Source organism: Myotis lucifugus, unplaced genomic scaffold, assembly GCF_000147115.1.
Source record: "Myotis lucifugus unplaced genomic scaffold, Myoluc2.0 scaffold_2, whole genome shotgun sequence".
NCBI classification, from domain to species: domain Eukaryota; kingdom Metazoa; phylum Chordata; class Mammalia; order Chiroptera; family Vespertilionidae; genus Myotis; species Myotis lucifugus.
In genome coordinates this window covers 18,383,104-18,394,215 of record NW_005871050.1, presented here as the reverse complement: position 1 = coordinate 18,394,215, position 11,112 = coordinate 18,383,104, and the positions used below count along the sequence as shown (strand labels likewise).

General features: G+C 38.8%; 1 protein-coding gene across 1 annotated transcript in view; it reads right to left on the bottom strand.

The window, feature by feature from the left end:
• KLHL13 (kelch like family member 13) overlaps positions 1-10,911 on the bottom strand; it is a 419,190-nt gene extending 408,279 nt beyond the window's left edge. Inside the window, exon 1 of the mRNA XM_023758502.1 lies at positions 10,878-10,911. The gene's annotated coding sequence lies outside the window, so the exon portion shown is untranslated. The remainder of the gene's footprint in view (positions 1-10,877) is intronic.
• Between the last annotated feature and the right edge of the window lie 201 nt (positions 10,912-11,112).

Genomic DNA, 11,112 nt, shown 5'->3' with positions numbered 1-11,112 from the left:
GGCTAGAGGAGGTCAACGGGGATAAAAAGGGGACATGTGTAATACTTTCAACAATAAAGAATTATTTTTTGAAGTTGTTTTGCTTAAAGTCACAGAAGTTATTGATGACCTTAAATAAGGTTTTCCTGTACCAGCTCTATTAAGCTTCTTTCTATCCCTGACTCTGATCATCCCATATGCCTTCTGTCTCTTCTCTTCTCTCTCTCTTTTCAAAATATATTTTATAGATTTTAGAGAGAGAGGAAGGGAGAAAAAGAAGGAGAGAGAAGCATCAATGTGAGAGAGAAACATCTATAGGTTGCCTCCCATATGCAACCCACACCCGGACTGGGGACCGAACCCAGCAACCTTTCAGTGCAAGGGATGGTGCTCAACCAACTGAGCCACACTGGCCAGGAGTCTGAGTCTGAGTCAGTCTCTCTCTCTCTCTCTCTCTCTCTCTCTCTCTCTCTCTCTCTCTCTCTCTCGTAGGGCTGCATTTCTTACCTCCTTCTAGTTTAATACACATCTTCAAAAGTGCACTTGCTCTAAGTGTCAAGAATTAATTGATTTCTATATTAAGCTGTATTTCCTTCCAATATGTTCTGCAAAGAGCTGACTGCCTACTGTACTGGTTAATTGGAATTGGCAATACTGTCTGTAAATGTCTAATCTGGTGGTTCCAAAAGGAGAGCCAGTAGGGAGGGAAGTAGATATATGAAGATTAACTGGGGAGCTTTTTTCAATTGATATGGGCCCAGAATACTTGAGATTTTGGCAAGACCCAAGTTTGTGGATGGAATGGGGAATTCAGGATGAGAAATACTGGCCTAACCAGCATGCTGCATCTGTGTTCTCTGGAACAGTTGGATTCTCTTATTTTTTAAATCAGCATTCTTCAAGGTGAGACCATGGGAGGTGCATTTTAATTACATTTTGTTCGGGAAAGCCATTCATGGTTTTGAGGTTTTGAGTGTAAGCTGAAAACAAATTATCCCATTTCTCTCAGTACACAGGTCCATAACACAACTCTTCCTCTCTAACATCATAAACATCGTCCACTACCATCCCATTCCTCACCACTGGGGAAGCATCAACTCAGAGTGTTACTACTTAATCACTTCTTGCCTTCTAACCTTTGATCTACAGAATGACTTTTGGATTTACAATGGGCATTCTCAGAGATTGATAGTGTTCAGAGTCTTTCCCAGGACTGGTGTGAAATATGGCTTGAACTTTGAATTTCCCACATATTGTATATGTCCAGGAGAAATGGGTTTCTGTCACTAGCCTCATTGATTTTCATTCCTCAACCAAAATGATGGATGATGAATAGCTGTCCACTAACCAATATATACTCAAAGCAGGAAGGCTCAGTTTCCACTCAAAGAAATCAATGACTCCTTCTTAGATAAAGGTATGGCTCCTCAGTAATAAAGTAGTTCTGTTCCAAGCAGATTGAATCTCCACACTTCCTAGGTAGACTAGATACCCTTGTACACTTCTAAAATAAAAGTCTCACCTTCCACTCAAACAATGCTTGATCCACTTTCTGCAAATCTCTAGTCCAGAAAGTATCCTCTTCAGGACATAGTTATGGCACACTACCTAATCCAGGACCTCAAACATCCTTATTTTTTTTCAAAGATACTATAAATCTGGTAACAACATATCCACTGCTACAACTATGTAATGGCTTAATCAATATAAACCCAAAGGCAGAGCTTCTGTATAGTCAGTTTTACATTTTTGCCTAAAAGACTGCTTCTGTGACAACTCTACCATAACTTAATCCACCTATCCAAATCCCTATATTTCTGTAGAATAGAATTTAATTTAGGTAATATGGCAGAAGAGATAGCTGAAGAAATCTTCAGTATAGCACATCTTCAAATGATAGTTAAATATGATAGATAGAATATATCATTTTAAATGCAAGACTGATGGTGAGATGATGGCAAAATATCAGCACTAATCCAGAAAAAAAGGGAAGCTGTGAAAGTGGTATTTACCTTGGGATAGCTGCTGGTTTATGGTAAGCCTATAAAGTAGTTTTAATGAATCAATCAAATACAAGGGACAAAAGAGACAAATCCTGGGGCAAGGTTAAAAGTTGTATCAGAAACACACCATCCCTCTCCTTCTCTGCTGAAAGTCGGTTCCTCAAAGGGTGATGCTCTTAATGGATAAACAGTTTGGGGGGGGGATCCACCACCGAGAGGCAGATGGTAGAGATGGGGGCTTGTTGAGTTTGCCTCTGGGTAGAATAGAAAAAAAAGAGAAGGGAAATTCCCTTTTAAATGTCATAACGCTAAATCTCTACTCAGACAGGTCTGCGGTCACAATTCAGGTCATCTGTATAAACAAAAGACCTCATACCATAAATGTAGCTTAGCATAGTTTTAGCTTGACAATAGTCCCTGGTGATTAGTAGAAGTAAGTGCAACTGTCCCCTGGAAGAATTCACTTTAAACCCAGGTCTCGAAGAATCTCCAGAGAGAAAGTTTCTATGAATATGTGTTCACAAATAAATCTCCTAACACACACAAGGGAAAATATGAAAGACAGGTTAAGACATTTGGAGGATATAATGAGAAAGACCAACGTGCATCTAATGGGAATAAGAGAGAAACAATATCTAATAGATAATGGTGAATCTTCCAAAATTAGTGAAATATATAAATCCTCAGATTCAGGCCACATTTAGTTAGCATCTGTCTACTAAACTTAGTAGGCTAATGACAACCCTTCATTTCCCCTCATCAGAATCCTGGATTGACCACAATCAGGGTACTAAGTCATGTAATCCTCAAGAGGAACAAAAAAATTATGGGTGCAATTGCTTGAATACACCTCGGGGTTTGTTTTCAGGATACCAGATCTGAAATTATGTATAGTCAGCCTAGCCAGTGGTCGGCACACTCTTTAGTCAACAAAGCCAAATATCAACAGTACAACGATTGAAATTTCTTTTGAGAGCCAAATTTTTTAAACTTAAACTATATAGGTAGGTACATTGTTAATAACTTAATTAGGGTACTCCTAAGGCTTAGGAAGAGCCACACTCAAGGGGCCAAAGAGCCGCACGTGGCTCTCGAGCCGCAGTTTACCAACCACGGGCCTAGACCATTCCTTCAGTCTGAAGGTATATCTGGTAGATGAGCTTTGTTAATTCTGACTCTTAGCTTGGACATTCTGCAAACTCCAAAAGCAAAACCAGAGATAAAAATATGCATTTTGGTGCAGTATACTGATAAAAGCACGCATTTAAGGGCCAGATTCACCTAAGTTCAAATTCTGACCCTGCTACTGTGCCTCAGCACCTACCTATAAAATAGTGGGGGAAGGTCTGAGAATTGAATGATTGAGATAACATAAAATACCAGCCAGATTATCATATAGAATAAAATAATTATTCCCATTTCATTCCCCATCCCTCTTTTTAGGTCATGACTTTTAGACTTTTGCCCAAGACTTGAGGCCAGATCCAACTTGTTTTTAAATGTTGTCTACTCTTGACAAAATGGTCATTTTGGTTGTCAAACTTTGTTAGAAATTTTGAAAAATTAAAATTATGTCTACTATTTCTCAACTTCAAGATGTATATGGTCAAACCAGAATTAGATATAAGAATTGGATATTGACCAACTAGAACAGCCAGCCAAGGTGGACAGAGCAACTGAAGTAGGTAAAAAGATCTGGCATGGCTAGCTAGATTTCAAGTCTCTAATTCAGCACTAGCCAGGGAATATAGGAAGACTGTGGTCAAGGCAGGCTGAAGAAAGCTGGTTTTCAGAAGTTTAGCCTTCAAAGATGAGATACATAGGCAAAAGTCATAAACAAGAAATTAGTGATTTAGTTATTGAGAAGCTGGGCAATGACTATTGGGGGCCCAATCCCCAAATGATCTGGTCACTCGTGTCAGGTGTAGAATACTAGAGCTACAAGTCAGAGCTCAAATCAAGAGTCTAAATGACAGGGATGAAAAACTCAACCCAGAAGGAATAAGCCATATCATTGTTAACCCATTACATAGCACAATGCCTGGAACATAGTAAGTACATAGTAAGTCCTTAATAAACATCTAATGAATGAATGAATGAATGAATGAATGATAGATAGATAGGTAGGTAGATAGATAGATAGAGCAATCACAGTGAAGCCAGATAATAATACTGGAAGGTCAGTAGCAAGATTAACATTGAAACTAATCCCTAATTCTAAAGGCAATGGTTCACCCAATGGTAAAAGACTACAGAAGCAGAGGATCAGACAATCCCTAACATCGAATGATTCTGGAGGATTATTTTGCAAATGGGGTTGAATTTTGAGTGAAGTGTATGTATAATGTATGTGAAGCAAGATACTTCTTTCATATTTTAAATGCATGTTAGGTTATTTTTTCTGAATTCACTGTTTTTCTCTTCTTTTACATTACACCTTAATGTTCACTCCAGTGCTACATTCCCAAGTGCATTCAAGGACTTCAGAAAGCAAACATCACCTGTTTATATATGCACATTTGTTTGACCATGACCTACCTAGATCCATGGCTCTTAACTGGCAGAGGGAGGATAGGGATATTTACCCCTGTAGTAGTTTTTATTGCTTTATAACATATCGCCACAAAGTTAGTAGCTTTAAAAAATACTGATTTCTTAGCTCACAGTTCTGTAAATTAGAAGTCTGAATACAGAGCTGGGCTCTGCTCAGGGTTTCACAAGGCTGAAATGAAGGTGCTGGCCAGGCTGCATTCTCATGTGGAGCTAAGGGTCCTTTTTCCAGTTCATTTGGGTTTTGGGCAGAATTCAGTTCCCTGCAGGGATAGGACAGAGGCTTCTATTTCCTTAGTATCAGCAAGGAGCTATTTTCAGTTCCTAGAGGCTATATTCCACACCTAATAGTAGATGATAGTTTTCTTTTAGGCAAGCCAGAGTGCATTCTTCTACCCCAGCACCCAGAGAAAACTGTGCTTTTAAAGGGCCCAGGTGATTAGGTCAGATCCACCAGATAATCTCTCTATCTTAAAGTCAACTGAGTTGGGACTTTAATTACAACTGCAAAATCCCTTCACAGCAGCACCTAGATTAGCTGTTGAATAACTAGGAGAAAGTGAACTAGGATATCTTGGGGTCCATCTGAAAGTTCTGCCTCCAACAACCCCCAATGTTGAGATATACCCATTTAAAAAATACTATAAAAATGAAGGAAAAAAAGAGAAATAACCAATTGCTTTAGCTTTTTTGTTGTAATATTCAGATACTTCACCCATTAACATGGCTCGTTTGCTACAAGCTAGTAAAACTAGAGCAAACTCTAGGGAGATAGCAGAAAAATAAAATAAAATAAACTGTGACTTTAGGCTTGAAGGGAACCAAAGTTTGCCATCCTGAAGCTGCCTTTTGGGATATTGATTTTAAGCCTGTTACTGAGAAACAGAAGACTCAGAATGAAACTTTGGCCCTCCCCCTTTCTTGTCCAAGAGGTTCAGATAGCAAAATCTGCTTCAGGAAGGGAATTTTAGGATGCTGCCTTAGCCTAATTTGAATTAAGTATGGTATTATAGGAAGGCTCCAGGCAGGGCCTGTTAGCTAGATACCCACTGTGTCCCTTTGTTTCAGAGTTGCCAAGCAAGAATTTGCCTGCTTTGTTTGTTTAGTTCTTCCTCAACTACCTGTAAATCACCCATTCTCACTGTTGAAATCTCAGTCCCCATCCTCTCCCCTTTTCTTCTTTGTGCAAAATGTCATATATACCCAATGTTGCCTCACTGCCTTTGGAATTTTCATGCATATGTGAATTCACATGCTCATGTATTAAAATTTTATTTTCTGCTGTTAATCTGTCTCTGTTAATTTGATTAATAGCCCAGCTAGAAGAAAGGTGAGAGGAAGAGTATTCTTTTCTTTTTTTTTTTTTAGCCCCCTACAGGCTCAAATACTGACCAATAAATGCCACCTGTGAAACTTTGGGCAAGTAACCTAACTCTTCTAAACCTCAGTTTCCCCACCTCTAAAATGGGGATAATAATATTATTTTCCTCATATAGTATAGAGTAAGTGAAATAATATATGAAAAGTACTTAATACAGTGCCGAGCTCTAATTTAATGATAGCAATTATTTTATTAATATTAAGTGACATAAGAAATGTGAAACTATCTCAGAAAGTATAGTTATATAATGTAACATGTCACTAGGTACACATAGAGAACATACCATTAGACAGATTCCCTATACATAGGTACACATGTTTAGTATGTATGCATTTGTCATCTACACACATATATATACTTTCTTTTCATCTTTATTGTTGAGAGTATTACAGATGTTGCCCTTTTTTTCTACCATTACCCCCCTTTACCCAGTTCCTACCCCACCCCAGGCCTTCACCACTCTATTGTCTGTGTCCATAGGTAAGATCTTTGGTTAATCTCTTCCCGCCCCACCCTCCCCACTTCCCTCTGAGATTCATCAGTCTGTTCCATGCTTCCATGCCTCTGATTCCATTTTATTCACCTGTTTAGTTTATTTTGTTCATTACATTTCTTGTTCATTTATTTTGATTTTTAGATTCAATTGTTGATATTTATTTGTTGCCATTTTATTGTTCATATTTCTTCTTCTTCTTCTTCTTCTCCTCCTCCTCCTCCTCCTCCTTTCCTCTTCTTCCTCTTCCTCTACTTAAATAATACCCTCCAACATCTATACTAATAAAAGGGTAATATGCTAATTAGACCAGACATCTTCCGGATGACCTTCTGGACGTCCTTCCAGACAAAGCCACGGTGGCAGGGCCGAGGCAGAGGTGGTTAGGGGTGATCAGGCCGGCAGGGGAGAATAGGTAGGGTGTGATCAGGCCAGCAGGGGAGAGAAGTTAGGGGGGATCAGGTTGGTAGGGAAGAGCAGTTGGGGGGATCAGGCTGGCAGGGAAGAGCAGTTAGGGGCAATCTGGTAGGCTGGCAGAGGCAATTAGGTGCAATCAGGCAGGCAGGGGAGCAGTTAGGAGCATCAAGCAGGCAGGTAGGTGAGTGGTTAGGAGCCAGAGGTCCCGGATTGTGAGAGGGATGTCTGACTGCTGGTTTAGGCCCGATCCCTGAATTGGCAGTCGGACATCCCCCGAGTGGTCCCGGATTGGAGAGAGTGCAGGTCGGGCTGAGGGACCTCCTCCCTCCCCTGCACCCCCCCCCTGCACAAATTTCATGCACCAGGCCTCTAGTTTCATATAATATTGGTTTGTTGGTGATGAAGTCCTTTAGCTTTTTCTTGTTTGTGAACCTTTTTATCTGACCCTCAATTCTAAATGAGACCTTTGCTGGGTAGAGTAATCTTGGTTGTAGGTCCTTACTAGTTATCACTTTGAATATTTCTTGCCACTTCCTTCTGGCCTGCAAAGTTTCTGTTTAAAAATTAGCTGACAGTCATATGGGCGCTCCCTTGTAGGTTACTAACTGCTTTTCCCTTGCTGCTTTTAAGATTATATCTTTGTCTTTAACCCTTAGCATTTTAATTATGATGTGTCTTGGTTTGGGCCTCTCTGGGTTCCTCTTATTTGGGACTCTGCGCTTCCTGGACTTGTAAGTCTATTTCTTTCACCAGGTAAGGGAAGTTTTCTGTCATTATTTCTTCAAATAGGTTTTCAATATCTTGCTCTCTCTCTTCTCCTTCTGGCATCCCCATAATGCAAATGTTGGTACACTTGAAGTTGTCCCAGATGCTTATACTTTCTTCATATTTTTTTATTATTCTTATTTTTCTCTTCTGATTGGGTGTTTTTGCTTCCTCATATTCTAAATCGTTGATTTGATTCTTGGAATCCTCTACTCTACTGTTGAATCCCTGTAAATTGTTCTTTATTTCAGTTAGTGTATCTTTCATTTCTAACTGGTCTTGTCATGTCCTGACTTTCTCACTAAGATCCTTGGAAGTCTCATGAAGATCCTTGAGTAACCCTTATAACCATGGTTTTGAACTTTGTTTCTAATAGTTTGCTTGCTTCCATTTCTTTCATTTGTGATGTTTCTTTGTCTTCTCATTTTAGCTGTTTCCCTGTGTTTAGCTTTATGTATTAGGTAGAGCTACTATGTCTCCTGGAATTGGTAGAGTGGCCTTGTGTAGTAAGTGTCCTGTAGGGCCCAGTGGCTCAGCCTCCCCAGTCACCTGATCTGGGCACCCTAGATGTACCCCTGTGTGGGCTGTGTGCACAGTTTTGTAGTTGAGCCTTGACTGCTATTGTTGTCTCTTGGAGGAGTTGACCTCCAGGTCAATTGGCTGGGAGGACCAGCTATGACTACAGTGGGAGAGCTGCTGTGCAGGATTTGAGGCCCAGTTGTGAAGCAAGGAAGACTGGTGCTAGTGCCAGGTTTTGGACCTTTTGTTGCTAGGTTTGGGGCACGCTGTCACCAGTTACAGCTTGTTTGAGAGACTTTAGCAAAACCTGAGCCAGGACAGGCCATTCATTTGGAAAAGCTGCTGCATACCACTTGTGTGGGGCTGCAAATTGGATGGGGCAGGTGGAGGGGAGCTATGGGGGGAAAAAAGGAACAACTGTAATAATCTGAACAATAAAGATTTAATTAAAAAACAAAAAGAAAAAAATCACTGCACTGATTTGCTCAATAAAATCCACTGGGCCCTAGCCGGTTTGGCTCAGTAGATAGAGCATTGGCCTGGGCCCTCATGGGGCTCATGCAGGAGGCAACCAATCAATGTGTTTCTCTTACATCAATGATTCTCTCTGTCTTTCCCTCTCTCTTCCAATCTCTCTAAAAACCAATGGAAAAATATCCTCAGGTCAGGATTAAAAAATAAAATAAAATAAAATAAAAACTCACTGGGTTTATGGGGGAAATGGGACTAACAGTACATCTAAAAACTTTGTGACACACACACACAAAGATACAAACCTAATAAAAATGGTAGCAGAGTCTTACACATGTTAAATGGTTAAGCAATATATAAAGACTACAATAGATACAGCACTGTATTTTGAAAAAAACCCTGAAAGTTGCTTGTAGAAATGGGTATCAGAGTGGGTTATGCTTGTGAGTTATTGCAAAGCAATGGAAGAAAGGTTATCTGAAATCAGAGGGAAAGAACTGAGGTAGCTAGATGTTTGATGTATAGACATGGGGAGGGGCGTGCGTATTTTGTGTATTCCTAAATGACTTAATTCAGCTGGGTGTAATTTTCTGCTTTCACCTAGTGTTCCTGACTAACAAAATTGCACGTAAACAAGTGTAAAATTTACCTCATTCTCAAATTGTTCTCTAATATTTTAATCACAAAAGGAACAGGCAAATGTTATATCAGTGTGTATTTGATTTGCAAGTGAATAAATTCCCTTTTTAATTGTTTAAGATAATTCCAGTTGGCTTTCTTCCAGAGTCCTGAACAGTAATATATGGCTACTTAATATTCCATCACACAACAGTAACACATTTTAAATTCCAGGGTGGCCTTTCTGTGTCTCTTAACACATATGTAGACTATCTTTCTCTAACTGTCAGTTCTTGTGTGCTCAGAAATTAAAATTTCATTTCAATATTAACATAAACAAACCATCATTAAGAAGGTGAGGTTCATTTGAAAAAGATATGAAGATTCCAAAGCCAAACAGAAATGATTTACTATCATAATCCGTAACATAGCTGACCTTTCAAATGGTTTTGATGGTTGATGATTGTAGACATTTTTCTGGGCCCTGGCAAATTTTGGCCAGTTTCAAAATGATTTTTTCATTAATTATGATACTTCAAAATCCATAAAAACTCTCACAGAGATTTCAATATTAAATCTTTTCATGTCAATATTGTATCTCAGATCATCTAACCCCATACATTAAAAGCCCACATGCATTACAGTGTTGTCAGTGATGTTCTGAGTGATTACCCATGCGTTGGAGCAAAACTGGCCGCAAGGATACTGCCAGTTTGTATTCTTTCCAATAGGAGAGAGCAAACACACCACAAAGTTGTTCCATACTCCAGCTTCTGGAACTCCTAAGGAGAGTTTATGCTATGCAAATAAGGAAGTATATAAAGTTTCCTCAAACCCACCTTAGTCTTAGACCTGTGTAGTTTTTTAAATCATTGTGAACAAGCCAGGTAGGAAAAGGCATTATCCTCATTATTATCTGTAAGTATGATTCTGTTTTGAAACTGATTCAAATATGAGTACTTTCAGTTCTGGGGTACCCTAGAAAATACTATCCTATGGATCAAGGGTTGGCAACATTCTTCTGTAAAGAGCTAGAGAGAAATTATTTTAGGCTTCGTGGGGCACCCATAAACAAATAGGCCTTGCTGTGTTCCAATAAAACTTTATAAAAACAGACAGCACTAAAGATTTGTCCAGCGTTCCATAATTTGCCAACCCCTTCTTTGGACCAATAGTTTTCACTTTCTTTTTTATTAATAAAGCCTTGGGAGTAGTCTATGGAGGCTTAGAGATGGCCAAGTAGGCAGTGATTTGAACTATCACTGCTTCAACTAGAGAAGTTTTTATTTTTATAACATATGGACTTTTGCATGAAATAGGTTTGATTAAAGGGTTTCATTTCTAAAATGGAGAAAAGTTTCAAAACCACTGCCTTAGACTAAACCTAAAACCTGCTGCTTTAAACACTCAAGAACAGATTTCGCAAGCAAAACAAACACATCTTTTCAGACCTTTAAAAAAGATGATAATCATGTTATTAACCACTGTTATCCCAATAAATTTAATTTTTTTAAAAAAGGATGATAGGTGGTATGTATAGGTTTTAATGTTCCCAGAAAAATTCACTTTCTCATACCACTAAAAAAACATTTAATAAACAACTTTAATAGCTCTAAAAATATTATCAGCTTATTATTTCTATTCTCTTTTGACTTTTTTCTAAGTACAATGTTTAAGGTACCTTAAGAGGTCCAAGAGAGGTGTTATGGTATAGTGAAAAAAGCACCAAATTAGGACTCCATGTTTGTCTTCATTCCTAGATTGTGAGCTCCTGGAGACAAGAATTAAGTTGTCTTCTTCATTGTTGAATTGTCCTCAGCACCTAGAACAGTACATGATAACAAACTTTAAAGTTTAAAGCAAATATAAATTTAATATTAGATAACTAGGAAGATAATAAATTCAGGTAGGTTATT